The sequence below is a fragment of the Centruroides vittatus genome, unplaced genomic scaffold, assembly GCF_030686945.1.
Source record: "Centruroides vittatus isolate TY-2023 unplaced genomic scaffold, ASM3068694v2 contig_875, whole genome shotgun sequence".
NCBI classification, from domain to species: domain Eukaryota; kingdom Metazoa; phylum Arthropoda; class Arachnida; order Scorpiones; family Buthidae; genus Centruroides; species Centruroides vittatus.
This window is the reverse complement of record NW_027122567.1, coordinates 3,128,858-3,143,403: the sequence shown is the minus strand read 5'-3', so window position 1 is coordinate 3,143,403 and position 14,546 is coordinate 3,128,858. Positions and strand designations below refer to the sequence as shown.

Genomic DNA, 14,546 nt, shown 5'->3' with positions numbered 1-14,546 from the left:
TTTGTCAATTTTTAGTTTTAAGGTTGAATTATACAAATTTATCTTACTGTTTCAGAGTCGCATGCAGTTACATTTCGATGGAAATTTGGTTCCTTCAAAATTCTGATTTCATGATCCACAAAAATTATTGAGTGTTGGAAAAAATTATTCCAAAATGAATATTACATACAGAATATAACTACCTACAAATTATAAAACGTTTAAATTCATAGGAAATACTCAATATTGTGCGATACTATATTAGACTTTCTAGTTTCTCTTCAAATATATTTCGTAAAATGTATTATAAAAGTTAAGGCATTCTGGTGGAAAACGAAAAGCGTTGATTTAATATACAGTATAAAGAAATATTCAGAATTTAACTAATTGAAATATCGCATTTCTCTTATACAGTGGCGTAGCGTAGGTGTCAGCCGCCCGGGGCGGAGGAAAATTTCGCCCCCCTTAAATAAAATACAGGGGAATCCCTACAAGTCAGTACAGATGGTGTTGTCAGTCGCTACAATGAGCAAGATGTCATTATACATTCATTTAAAGAAAGGGGAATCTCCATTTTCGTCACAGAATAAGTAATGAAAAATTCCGTGCTCATTTCATTCGGCCCGAATCGTAGGTGCGACAAAAATATGAAATTAAATGGTTCAAATTTTTACAAGATGATATTATTATTTATTGTGAAAAAGTGCCGCCCCCACTACGCTACGCCACTGCTCTTATCTTTACTTGAGTATCGCGAAGGTTTCTGCATAGACTCGTTCTCGAATAACGGAGGCAAAGTTGCGTAGACTTGAGTACGCCCGAACACGAACATCTCAATGTGTGCGTGGAAACTCGGAAGTCTACGAATGCACACAGGCACAAGTCATCTTATTCTCGTTTGGCATCATTTTGGGTGCATTCTCAATTCCTCGAAGTGATGTCGTCAGTACGCGCTTTATGATTTGCAATTAAATAAAATTATTTATTGCTAGTTGTTCTGAAGTTCTCTTGTATTTCTTAGGTATTGTTTATCTAAACAATATCAACTTGTAATAGAGTACCTCAATAGATCAGAAATTTGTTGATAAATTTTCCTGTACTTCAGCTAGCTACAGCAGACGTTCCTAACCTTTTTCTGAGAAGCTGTAAAAGACATCTGGGGACCAAGTACGAAATATATGGTTAAAAATTAAGATTTTTTTAAAAAATTCCGAATAACGGACGGGGATATGTGAAATGTTTTTCAGCCACTTTTTTGAAAGTTTGCCATCAAAATTGGGAATAAATTTTTGGTAGCTAATCTTATTAGTTGCCAATAAGAATATTATTAATATTCTTTGGACATTAATGTTCGGTATTTGATTTTATACATTATTTTATTTTCGAAAAGGTTGCAAAGATACTTAGAAGCAAAAATAGAAAATATCCCATGCAAACTTAACATTTAATATTCGGCTCACCAGTGGCCAAGCGGTTCCGTTCCCTGAACACTGGGAGTTCGGTCGTGGGTTCGCGCCTTGCTGGCCACGTGAAGTTTTCCGGGTTTTCTTCATGTCTGTAACGCCTAAATAGGGGCCAGTTTCCCCTTAAGCCGTGGTCACACCATGCGATTTCAGCCGTGCAGGCAACTGCAATCGCGACTGTTCTCATTAACTAGTAAACCCTTCGAAAACCGGCGCGACCGCAACTAGAAACAAAACGTTTGTTCTACTCGCGCCGATTGCAAATGCGCATCCAATCAGCAAACGTCTATTTGCCACGCCATACGGTGGCAACATTGAAAATAATGGCGAAAAGCAAGATGACAGTTTAACAGAATCAAGATTAATCGAACTAATTCAGTCTCACGAATGTCTTTGGGATTTTCTTCGTTTTATCAAAGAAAGGATAAAAGAGCGCAGGAATAGGTGAAAGTCTCGGCTTTGATTGTAAATGCCATTTTAAGATTTCTGGATATAAAATGTTGATTGTTTTTAGTTTGGTAACGACAATATCGTTTCAAAATATAGCTAAACAGGAGGCTTGATGGCCGAGCGGTCAAGGTGGAAGCCTACCGCTCTGGGGGACCTGGGTTCGAATCCGAACGGGTCGAGAAATCCTCAGGAATTTTTCGGGGGGTGGTCCGTTCAGCTAAGTCGAGCCCCGTCCCTCACCACCCGGTCGCCCCATTGTGGGCCTGGCCGAACCCATAATAGGTCTACTAAAAGAGCCTACTTTTTTTAAACCCTTTCCGCCCTGTGGGCACTAAGAGGGCCTACAGGGCGAAAGAGTTAAAAATATATATATATATATAGCTAAACACGAAAGAAGTGAAAAACAAGCTGCTGTAATTTTATTGGTTTATTATAAGGTCACGTATTTCCGAGTTCCAACGCCAGCGAATAATGTGTGACCACGAGAAGACGCGCATGCTGCAGTTACGATCGCTTGCGCGGCTGGAAATCGCATGGTGTGACCACGGCTTTAAAGACGACCTCCCGGAAGGCATCCTCCTAGGAAGATCGCCCATGTGCTGCGTTGCCAGAACTTAACAAATAAACAAACAATATTCTCTTCTGGCAGAGATTGTAAAAATTTAACAAACACACCTTCTTTAAATAGGTTTTTATTCAAACCATTCGAAACAGTCTATTAATTCTAGTTTACTTTTCAAAAATTAACAAGAAAAGAAAACGTCGATGAAAAACTACACGGACCAGATATATTTGCTTTTATTTTTTTTAAACTCCGCCTTGTGGGCACTGAGAGGGCCTCCATTACCAAGCCCATTATGGGTTCGGCCAGGCTTACAATGGGGGTGGACGGGGCTCAACATATCTGATCGGATCACTCCCCGAAAAATTCCTGGAGATTTTTCGATCCCGGCTCCCCCAAAGCGGGGAGCGATAGATTGTCGGCCATCCGACCGTCGATATATCTGCTTTAGAGACCCCTACAGTATAAGTTGTTTATTTATCTCAGCGCGCCGCACTGCTAACCAAAAACGAAACTACTGTATGTCTTTAAGAATAAGATATTTTCACGATATTGTTTGAACGATCCCCATCACTGGTATCCATGTTAACGAAAGATATTTGGGAACATTGACAAACGAGTTACATGCAGAACTGAATGGGATCATAAATAATAAACTGGATAGTATTTTATTGTTAATAGGCTATACATTTACTTACTATTATAGGCTTAGGCTATATATTTGCACCTGCTGCATCATCTCATGTCAGAAGTTATTACAGTAAGAAGTAGAAACTTACTCAAATAATTAAATCGTTGATCTCGTTCAAAAATTGCAAAATTTGATATACAATTTAAAATACATTTAAAGAAAAATGATATTGCATTACTTAAGAGAGAGAATGTTAAGGGCAGAATGCACAATAGATAGCATAATACTACAAAAAGTATTTTAAAAAAAACAGTCTCACAAGAAATAAAAATTATTGGAAACTTTTATAGGCCTAATTGGCTTGCAAATAATTTCTACTTTTATGCAATAACGATGGAAATATTTGCAAATCAATATGATATATATTGATGTTAATTAAATTAAACTCATTAATTATAATTTTTGCTTTGTCCTAAATTAAATCAACGTAATTTCTGCCATTAAATAATTGTGTACCGTCGGTACAGTAGTAAACGCCATCGCCATAATTATCTCAGACATTAGAATATTAGATTTATCTATCACGAAGCGAGTGAACATACAACTTGCCCCAAATTGATTATCGATTTATTCATAACATTTTAACATTAGGTGCATTGCCTTGTAAAGCTGTATTAAAGTCGCTTTATCAGGCAACGCGCCTAATATTTTTAATTGCTATGCTTACTTAAATCGCTTTTTTAGTCTAGTAAAAAATTCATTTACGCAGACACTTTACAGCTCTAAAACCTAAACTTTAAGTCGTTTCAAAGTTGATTAAATAAAATATACAATGCAAAATACAGTATATCAATTTTATTAAAAGAAAGATTCAAAGTAAAGATTGATAAATTTATAATAATGTTAAAACTAAACTAAAAGAAGTTGCTGAAGCCTTTTAAATGATAATTACTGTTTCTTATATAAGCAAATCATGTGTTTCAATAGTTATCAGTAAAATGTATAATACACATCTACAGAATTAGCAGTATGAACAATTCTTTTCCAGACAGGCATATTCTTTAGTCTTCTAAATTTAAATCACTGGGGATAATAGCCTACATGTTAAATAACACTCATAATACACCTAAATTTTAAAATTTAAACACGTGCAGGTGCACGTATTTTAACTACAAATTAAAATTATTGAACATTTAAAATTTTTAATGGCAATAAATTATTTATAAATTCTTTAAACTGTTTTATATTTTTGAGATTTAAGAGTAAATTATAAATATGATTAATGTAGCTCGCCTTTAAAGTTTGATGATGTAAAATTTACACTACACAATTACCTTATAGTAGACTTTTGGAAGAACAACAACATCAAAACTTTGTTGATGCAATTATTTCAAATCATTGCCATGTACTGTATTGTACGTGTCGGGTGCAAGAGGCAACTCCCTTCTAAATCTGGGCAAAACAATGGGAGACTTTGAGCGTAGCAAGAAGAAAAAATCAGAGAAAGCAAAAAGGTTAAGAAATTATCAGTGAAGGCAAATTAAAAATTGGCAGGCCTATTGTGTAAAATTTTGACCAACACCTCTGCCCGCTTAACCAGTGTCTCCGTATTTCTGTTTCAAATTGTTCATCAATTCAATATTTATTATAAGATGGAATAATCAATGAATATTTTCGATAATGAAGTTAAAACTGAATAAGAATGAAGTAAGTTATCTTTATTTGTGTCAAAAGTAAAAGATAGCAAAGATGCAGATATCAGAAGAATATTAATAAATTTGAAAATTGATTGATATATTTATTTTTAATGAGATTAATTAGTTATTAGATGTTTTTCTTTCTTCCATAAACTTTCCTCTTCTTATTTAAGTTTTTTAAATTGTTATTTACCTTCTACGCTATTATTATTATTTACTTATCAATTTTGCTTATTCTTTTTTTATTTTTGCTTACAAATTTGACGAATTTAATTGAAAATGCTTAAGAATTATGAATAATTTTTAATGGACAACAGAATCCTTTAGTTTCACTAAAGTTTAGTGATTCTCAAACTTTTTTGTCTGGTGGCACACTGAAATTATTAAACAAAATTCACGGCACCCCTATTATTATTATTATTTATTATTTTATTTTATTTTTGCTTTTTTACGGTTAGTAAAGATATGAAGGATGAAAAGTCTTTCAAAAAAATAAAAGTTTTTTAAAGTAAGTAAATTTATTTCCAAACAACACAAAACATTCAAAACAAAAGTTATTATTATAAAGGTATCTGGTGATAAAATGAGCTCTCAATTTTTTATGATTTACTAGTGCTAATTGATTCCTTAGCTTTGCTACCAGTAACCACTTCTTGATCATTAGAATCTTCACGTTTTCTTTTTTTAATGAAAAAATTATTCATGATATTGAACAACATAATTAACTTCAATATTTTATTATAAAATTTAATTACAAGTTAATAATTTATTTTTTCTTGTTGTAAAGAAGAAAAATATTTTTATATGATGCTTTTTCGTTATTATCTGAACATATAACAATAATAAAAACAATTATTGCATTCAACGCATTTATATTGCACTTCTACTCGCTGCAGGAACAGAAGAACAGACAACTAGTAATTAGTTCGTTTTTTTTTTTTTTCTAGTATTTACGTATCGCCAATTACCGAGTCACTGAGACAAGTGGCGACGTAACAAGATTAGTAGAAAAAAACCAATATTAATTTTTTATAATTGTTTTAATTAATTATTTAATTATTTAAAAATTTCGCGGCACCCTTGTGGCGTACTTGCGGCACCCGCTTTGAGAACCACTGCACTAATCTAACAATACCGTACTAATGTCGCGTGTTATAATGAATTCCGCAAAATATGGTTTTTTTCAATGTGCTATTATTTTGATGTACAGTTCTTTTAGGACTATTCTATCTTGTTTTTGTGAACAGAGATCGTTGATATTAAAACAATAAAAAAAAAACTGATTGCGATGTTTTTAAATAATTTCGGATCTCTTAAAAAAAGTCTAATGACCGTCTTTATGTCAGTAACAACAGAATTTAATGTCCACTTCATAAATTGAACATTAGAGAAATGAATATTTTTCTGGCAATTAAGACACAAATAAAATAAAAGACCGCCCGACGTGGGGCTCGAACCCACGACCCTGAGATTAAGAGTCTCATGCTCTACCGACTGAGCTAGCCAGGCTTAGGTAATCTTTTCTCTGTGGACTACTTCGTAGGTGGTCTGAAAACTACTAAATGATATTCAATAATTACGATATTTATGTTTTAATGTTTCTGATTATGTTTATTATGACGTCAAGAAATTAATCTTAAAACGCAAAAATCTATTGTGAAATACGATATACCGTATTATATGATTCATACATCTAGATCAGGGGTCGCCAAAGTAGTCGATATCCGACCCCCAGAGGTCGATATAACATTATTAAGGGGTCGATTATCAAGTTTAGGCTAAGGATAAGAGGAAGCTAAGGATCAAGCTTATCCCTCTCACTGATTGTCAGTTACAAAAATTATTACAGTATTAATAAATATACAATAAACGAAAAACAAATGCAAAATTAAAAGAAATGTATTCAAATAGTAAGTGCTTTGTTTTGCTTGTAACACAAACTTTTTGGTGGGGGTCGATATGAGGTTTCCAAAACTTGTAGGGGGTCGACGGTCAAAAAAGTTTGGCGACCCTTGATCTAGACCATTATATTTGAATTTTGATTATAAATGATCTGATATCGGATATTTTAAATTGAACACGAAAGTTTTCAACTGAAGAAATTGTTTCAATTGAAAAAAAGGATAAAAAAAAACAAAAAACGAAAAGTTCTTTATTTTGCAATAGAAATATTGATAAAACGACTGGCACTTTGACAAAGTTACATCAAACTTGTTGGAGTAGTTACCAAAAATTGTGAAACCATAAGATTAGAACATCACTAACCAACTGATGCTCAGAGTTGTGCATAAAATTCCGAAAAAATTTTGATGTACTTTTCTAACTACTTGAGTTAAGATAAAATAATACAATGATGCACCTTTACTTTTGAAAACCTTGTAACTTAATAAATTAAACAGCATTAAGCTAGTTTGTTTCAAAAATATCTTTGAGCATTAACAAAAAGCCTAATGTGATTTATAGAAAGCAAAGTTCATTCACACGTTTTAATTATTCTTGAATGGCTTGAGCCTATGTAGCCTATATTTGACACTAGGTTTTTTTTTTAACCAATTTCCTATCGTGGATTAAGTAAGCAATTACTTCGATGAATCTACATGGATAAACTGTACAGTAAACACACGACAAAAGCTAAAGCCGTCCACATGTGACCGAACAGCGAAGCTGGCTGCTAATGACGATCGGAACCGAAACCGGAATCGAACTGGAAAACGATGCTAAAAATATGATATCGGAAGCGGAAACGCTACTTCAATTCAATTGCAAATGTAGTCAGGTAGCCAATTTCTGAGTTCTAAATTTAGCTCTACGCTACTACCAATAGACAGAATCTCCCATTTTTACGCGGGGGTATCGCCGGAATGAAGAAAAAATCCAATCACTGCGAATGAGGACATAACAGAGAATTCAAGAAAAGTGTGCGGACAGTAATTTTTATCTCCAAAATGGGGATGTCTGCATAAATGAGGGCTACGGTAACCCCATACTGGATAAACGACGAAAAGACGGAAAACATTTAAAGTTGTTGAGTCTACGATTTTTTAGATTTTTTCAGATTTAAAGAGATTGTGCTACAGGATAATATATAATCAGAAATCATAAAATTTATAACATGATTGCGAGTAATATAAGTATAAACAAAAAAGTTTCATTAATAAATTAATGAGAGATGTGTTTGCCAAGAAATAAATACATCGTCTTACAGTTTAAAATTTTAAACTGATACCAAAGGAGGAATAATAGATTTTTATAACTTAATAAAATAGTCTAAAATGAGAATGTATTGCGTTTATTTAATTGTATTAAAAATCAGTTTATAAAGTTTAATATAATTACATTTTTAAAAACAGATAACAAAAGTTTATTCATATTTTTTGATATTTAAAGTTTAACTGTAACTTAATAAACAAACAAATTCTGGTTATGAAGACTTCAACTAGTTCTGTCGGATGGTCGGAATATTTGGAGATATTGTTAATAAATTTTAGATAAACCGGTACTTTGAGAAAAGAATTTTGGTATAATTTATGCATATAAACATTTATTTTTATCATTGGACTGCAATTTTCAAATTGCAGCCCTATCGTCCGTCTGACTGTCCTTCTTTACTCTCGAGAACGGTGTGAAGAAGATGAAAATCAAGACCAGATATGGAAAAATTAGAGGCAACAGATTCCGATTAACTATAAACGAACTTCCGGTCTAGCCGTTACACGAATTCAATTCAAAAATTTTTCCTGAATGGAGTTATATAGATGACCGGCATGACTCAGTTGTTATCAGGAAAAGTATGATGTACAGAGGCAAGACAGCACTAATTTGAGATGGAGAACGTATATTTTAAATAGAATAAATTAGGAACATGATTAATTATTTTAATTTGTAGAGAATTATACTTATTCAGTTAAGAAACATTGTCGAAAAATTATACAAATGGTACGATGATAAATGTAATAAATATAGAAGAATTTTTCTTTGAAAATCAATAAATTTGTCTGCGATTCAGTTTGAATCCTGATATACTGGTAGTATAGTAATTAAATATTTGATTAAGTAAGAGAATAATAGAATTTTTTCACAGTTACAATAAGTATAATACCGTGAATAAAATAAAGACGTTTCCAAAGAATAAGAATTCTTTTAGTAAATTTACTTTTAATTTTAATAATAAAATAACATTTAGTTTACAATTATTTTATTCAGTAGACAAAAGAAAGCAGACCATAATGGTTGCGGTTTCTTTAATGTTTTTACTAGCAATTTAATTTTCAAATTGAATTTCTAAATTTCTATAAGATATAATACATCCATTTCGAAGATTAACACTACTCAGATTACTGAATAAATTTATAATTAGATTTATTTTATAAAGCTTACTTAGTAATTAAACTTCATTCTTTAACGTGAATGGCATCATTTTACACAGAACTAAAATTTTAACAAAACTAAAAGTTAAAAGAATACATAATTTAATATGAATAGCAAACAACATTAAAATATTACACATAACAGGAAGAAAAAGTTTATATAATTTCCATTTTAACCTACTTTAATCCCTATTTAATTCAACGAATATATATGGAAGTAAACTACTAAGAAAAAAAAAATGCAAAAAATAATAAAGAAAAATTGAGATATAGAATATAAAAGTCTACAATCAGTTAAAAGATAACCGATTATATATACTGTAAATGTTTTTATATAAGTTAGTGCCTTTCAAATAGGTCAGGCAACTTAGAATAATGTGCGAAGTTTTCATTTATCTGATAAATTTCGAAATATATCTGTATCAATGAGAATTACTAAGATTTAAATAATTCACTATTCGTAATATAAGTCGAGTTAGAAAATAAAGAACTTAAATGAATAGGTAAAAAATACTACAATCAATATTTTAATTAATTAAGAATTAAGAACAATTAATGTAACATAATCGTCACAGTCTTCATTTAAAATTAATTTTTGTGAAACAGAATAAAAGTAAAATAAGAAGAAGATATTTGAATAAGTATAATTAAACAATTCTAAGGCTTATACTTTTCAAATTCCTAACTTTGTTATCAGAACGATTTTAATGATTATAATCCGACATTATAAATTATTCTCTGGTGTTAGTAACTGATACTTCCACGAATTTATTTGTGTAAATAAAGGGAACATTACCTGTTTGTATCTTATCTTAGACGAGAACAACCGTCAAAGGTCGTTTATATTTATGACTCAATCTACACATCATTGACATCTCAACACAAGGATTTCTCTGGAAAGGTGAGGATAGGATCGTTTAAAATTAAAAAAAAAAAAAAAAAAATCTAATTTTAACGAAACGCTAAATGATTTTTTAACTTAAAAATAGATTTAATTAACTTTTAATGTACAATTTTACAGTATAAAAACATTCATTTAATGTAAAATAAATAGGTTTTTCCTTATGTAATGTCATTTATCAGTTAAATCATAAAAAGTTTAATATTTAATTTTAGAAAAAATCTAAAGAATCAATTTATGCCTTAAAATTTTTAGTCTGAAAACTTTGGCACTGTTTAATAACTTGACTGATTTTCTCTGATTAATGATATTACAAAAGTTTATAATGTAAGTTTCAATAGAAACTCTTTAAAGACTATTATGATTTTATTATTTCTCTATTATTAATTATACTATAATATTAATATAAAAATATAATATTTTTCAAAAGATATTAAAGTTTATAATTTAATACAATTTTAAATACTGATTATAAATGTAAACGGCATTTTTACTTTAAAAAATGAGATGATTTTACTCATGAGAGGAAATAAGTTATGATCCAAATGATTAGAGAGAAATATGAATTTTTTTATACTCCTTATAATTTTAGATTTGTGTGAAATTGTTCTATATGAAACCCAGGCTTGCAAAGTAAGAATATTTAAGATTAGTCTATCATAAAGTACATAAATATCTAACTGTCAAGCGCATAACTTTTGCCATTTATTTCCGTTTGACTTTGAATAAATATATTGACATACAAGAGTGCATTTATAAAAGTCGAATTGCGGTAAAAAATGTGAAGTTTTCAGATGTTAATACTTTGAAAGTTAGACTGTAATCTGAATTAAAAAAAAAGAGAGAAAAGGGAGAAAGATTTATTAAAAACGCCATCTACAAGAAACTTTTTAAAATAAATACATTGAAACAGTTTTATTTACTCTACCGAATGACTTTTTCCATACTTCTTGATTTAGTATACATAATGATCTCAATAACGGAAGAGGTGAGTTTCTACCTTTTCGATATTCAATGTAGCTTATAATTAGAAGTATGCTTACGTAATTTTTATACTTTATAACTTATAATTGTTTTTACTGATATAATATTTTACATTCGTTAATAGATTTTACTTATATCTATAGAACTTCACACTTTAAAATCAGTATAAGAATACAATATAAGGCCTTTAAACTTTTTCATTTATGCGGAGAAAAGATTAGGGAAATATGTTGAAAATTTATTTAATTTAAAATACATTTTTATGTTTTTATTTGCCAGATATTAAAGTAATAATATAGCCTAATATTTGAATTTTAACTCTACTTGAAATATGTTGCATATAGAATAGGATCATTACGAGTCTTATTTAAATTGATTTTATATGTAATAAACTGTTGAAAACTAAAATAATAAATTTTAAAAATTAAAATTAAGTAACAAACTCTGTATATATATTTACTATTATATAAATAAAGCAATAAACGACGGCAGGACTTATGTTGAAATTTGTCCTCCTACAGCTTTGCACTTATTAACAACCTTAACATAAAATACTATTATTGCAAAATTTCTGACGATTAATCTACCATATTTTTGTTTAATTTAAACATTCAAACAAATGTCTAAATTATAAATTTAAATATTTGTTTACATATTAACAATTTAATATAAATGCTATTCTGAATATATCGATTTATATAAAATGATATTACTGTATAAATCATAAAGACTTATAAGAAATGTTTATTAATATATTTTTTAAACAATTTTTTATTCAGTAATATGCTCGAAAGAATGTTAATTTTATATTATTTTCATACAGTTATACAGTAAATACGGAAACATGACAGCTAAATCTTTACCAAGTCCAAGATTTAAGAAGAAAAAACCTCCTAATTTGACTCTCCTAAAGATGCCTTCTGTTAATAAAGAAGATCGTATTTATTCTCCCACTGTAAGAAATTTTATATAAAATTTATTTTTAAAAAATATTTTATAGATAAAAAATGATTTTAAATTATTTTTGAAGTTACGTAATTGAGGCTCTTTTTTCTTTAGAACAAAACATTAAAAATTTCAATAATTGAATTAATCTCATTAAAGAAACTGGCTGTGTTGTGGAGGGTACTAAATTTATATATTATAGAAAACTAGCGCTGTATGAAATGATAAAATTACCTGGCTTAAAGGTCAAAAGATTCCTAACAGAATTTATTATTATTAAATGCTTATTAATTAAATATTAAAAATACTTCATATAATTTTTCATTAATATTATAATTTAAAATAAATCTAATGAAGATTTATCCAAACAGAAATTTAATATTAAAAATTTACAGTTGTGCAAACTTTCCTCCCGTACATTAATCGATCTAGATTAATATCAATATTTAGATGTTGGAGAGTTAACTTTGTCAATGTATTTCTCCATACAAGCCTATATTTGTTTCCACATCATTCCAGAATCTAAAAATATAAAATCTGGCTGCATATAATTCCAAACGAATATGAGTATTTTTATTTTTTTTTTTTAAAAAGTAGGCTTCTTTAAAAACTTTTAAAATTCACACACGAATAAGTTAAAAGCTAAGACGAATGTTTCAATTCAGCGGAGATTTTTCTCTATATAAGTCGGATTAAAGCTCTATACAGCAGAGCATATCTCAAGTATTGACAAACGTACGGTACGTTTGTGATATTCTCGATATTTCATAATATAAAATCTAATTTTGTGGTTTCTAAATGTAAAAATAAATATATTACGCTATTGTTTTTTATAGTAAATTGTTAAAAATAAGCGTTACTACGTAGGCTAACTTTTTAAGTTAATTTATAAAAGGTCGCGTGTGTTTTAGTGTTTTATTGATTATTTTCGGGCAATAACCTCGAAGTGAAGTTAGATCTACACTTGAACCATAAGCTAAAAGGTCTATTACGTACTTCGGTTATCATTTATTAAAAAAGAAGAGAAAAGAAAGTATATTAAATCCGACACAATAATTTATCATAGAAGCTGATAAGTATTCGATGTAATTTATTATTGTACGAATTGGCTAAAAATAATCTTAATATGGTCCCAGAATTCGATAATTGTGTATCAAAATGATCGATTTAAAGTTATAATTCTATTTAGACTATTTCTAATATTAGTAATTTATATAGCCTATAACTTATCAAACTTCTTATCATTAGTGTACTAGCCACATTCTATGTATTGTTTGTTATTGTTGTTAGATTATATAATCTAACATTTATAAAATGCTAATTGTTAGATACTATAATAATATATTGCAGATATATACATCGAAACAAGTGTTTAAAATAAGTAAAACTGAATTAACACAAACCTTTTAAAATACTGCACTTTAAATATTATTACATCAATATCTCATGTTTGCTCTTAGATATATTTTTATAATAATCTATAATACATGCAAATACATATAAAATATAGAGTGATAACTTGAATGATTGAGTGTATAGAATTAATTTTAAAGTATGGATCTACTATTAATTTCGCAAAATTTTTAATATATTAATATAAAATAAATATCTACATCTTCCTAAATGTGACTTTTTATAAAGTAAACTTATATAGCTATTTATATTAAACATACACAATTTGTAAAATCTATGTAGCCTATACGTAATGTACGTAGATTGTACATAATACATAGTTATATTTAACCCACATAATTATTTAGGTTAAATATGTCTTAAATAATTGCATAGGCCTATATAATTATATGTAATTACTACGGATAGAATATATAATAATAAATAACTACATTATTGAGTTAATCGCTATTACACTTTAATGAATATATACTTTTATTCTAATAATATAATTATTAATCATACATTTTTGAGCTTTAATCATGTTTAACAATAATTAAACACGACGAATTTTAGTGATAAAGGCCAGATGTTGGAGATATTCTACAGATTACGATTTAAATGCATAATTCAAACTCTTTATATCTTTTTCTTGGCGATCTCTTCTTTTCTTCGACTATAATAAATTGGATTTTTTTTTTCTTTATCGTTTGACCTTTTTAAATTTAAATATTTTAGATTTTCGAAAAGACCTTTCTGAAATGATTAGTTCTTTTTTCCACTCTTTTTCTCCCCTTTCTTTTTTTTATACTTTACTAATTAATTTTTTTTTTTTTTTTTTTTTTTTTTGAAAAGAACAGCGGAAAAATCAATAAGTATTCGTTTTTGCGTGTTGTTATTCTGTTATTACCTCGAATTTTCTTAAGTTATGTATTTTTAATACTTTTAAATTAAATAAAGTCGTTAAAGTAAATCTTCCAATTATTGATTCTTATTATGTTTATTTTAAACGAACATTTATTAAAATATTTTTAATAAAACTTTTTTTTTTCATTATTTGTGTGACTGAATTAACTGTTTAACCCGCGACAAACCAGGAATATAAATGAGTTTTACGCTTCAAGAATTCTATATATAGTAGCCGTTAACTTAAATCGCCGCATGTGTTTGTATTT

General features: G+C 28.9%; 1 non-coding gene across 1 annotated transcript; it reads right to left on the bottom strand.

The window, feature by feature from the left end:
• Nucleotides 1-6,218: 6,218 nt before the first annotated feature.
• On the bottom strand, nt 6,219-6,291 carry TRNAK-CUU (transfer RNA lysine (anticodon CUU)). The gene has a single exon. It is a non-coding gene; the product is annotated as a tRNA-Lys (tRNA).
• Between the last annotated feature and the right edge of the window lie 8,255 nt (nt 6,292-14,546).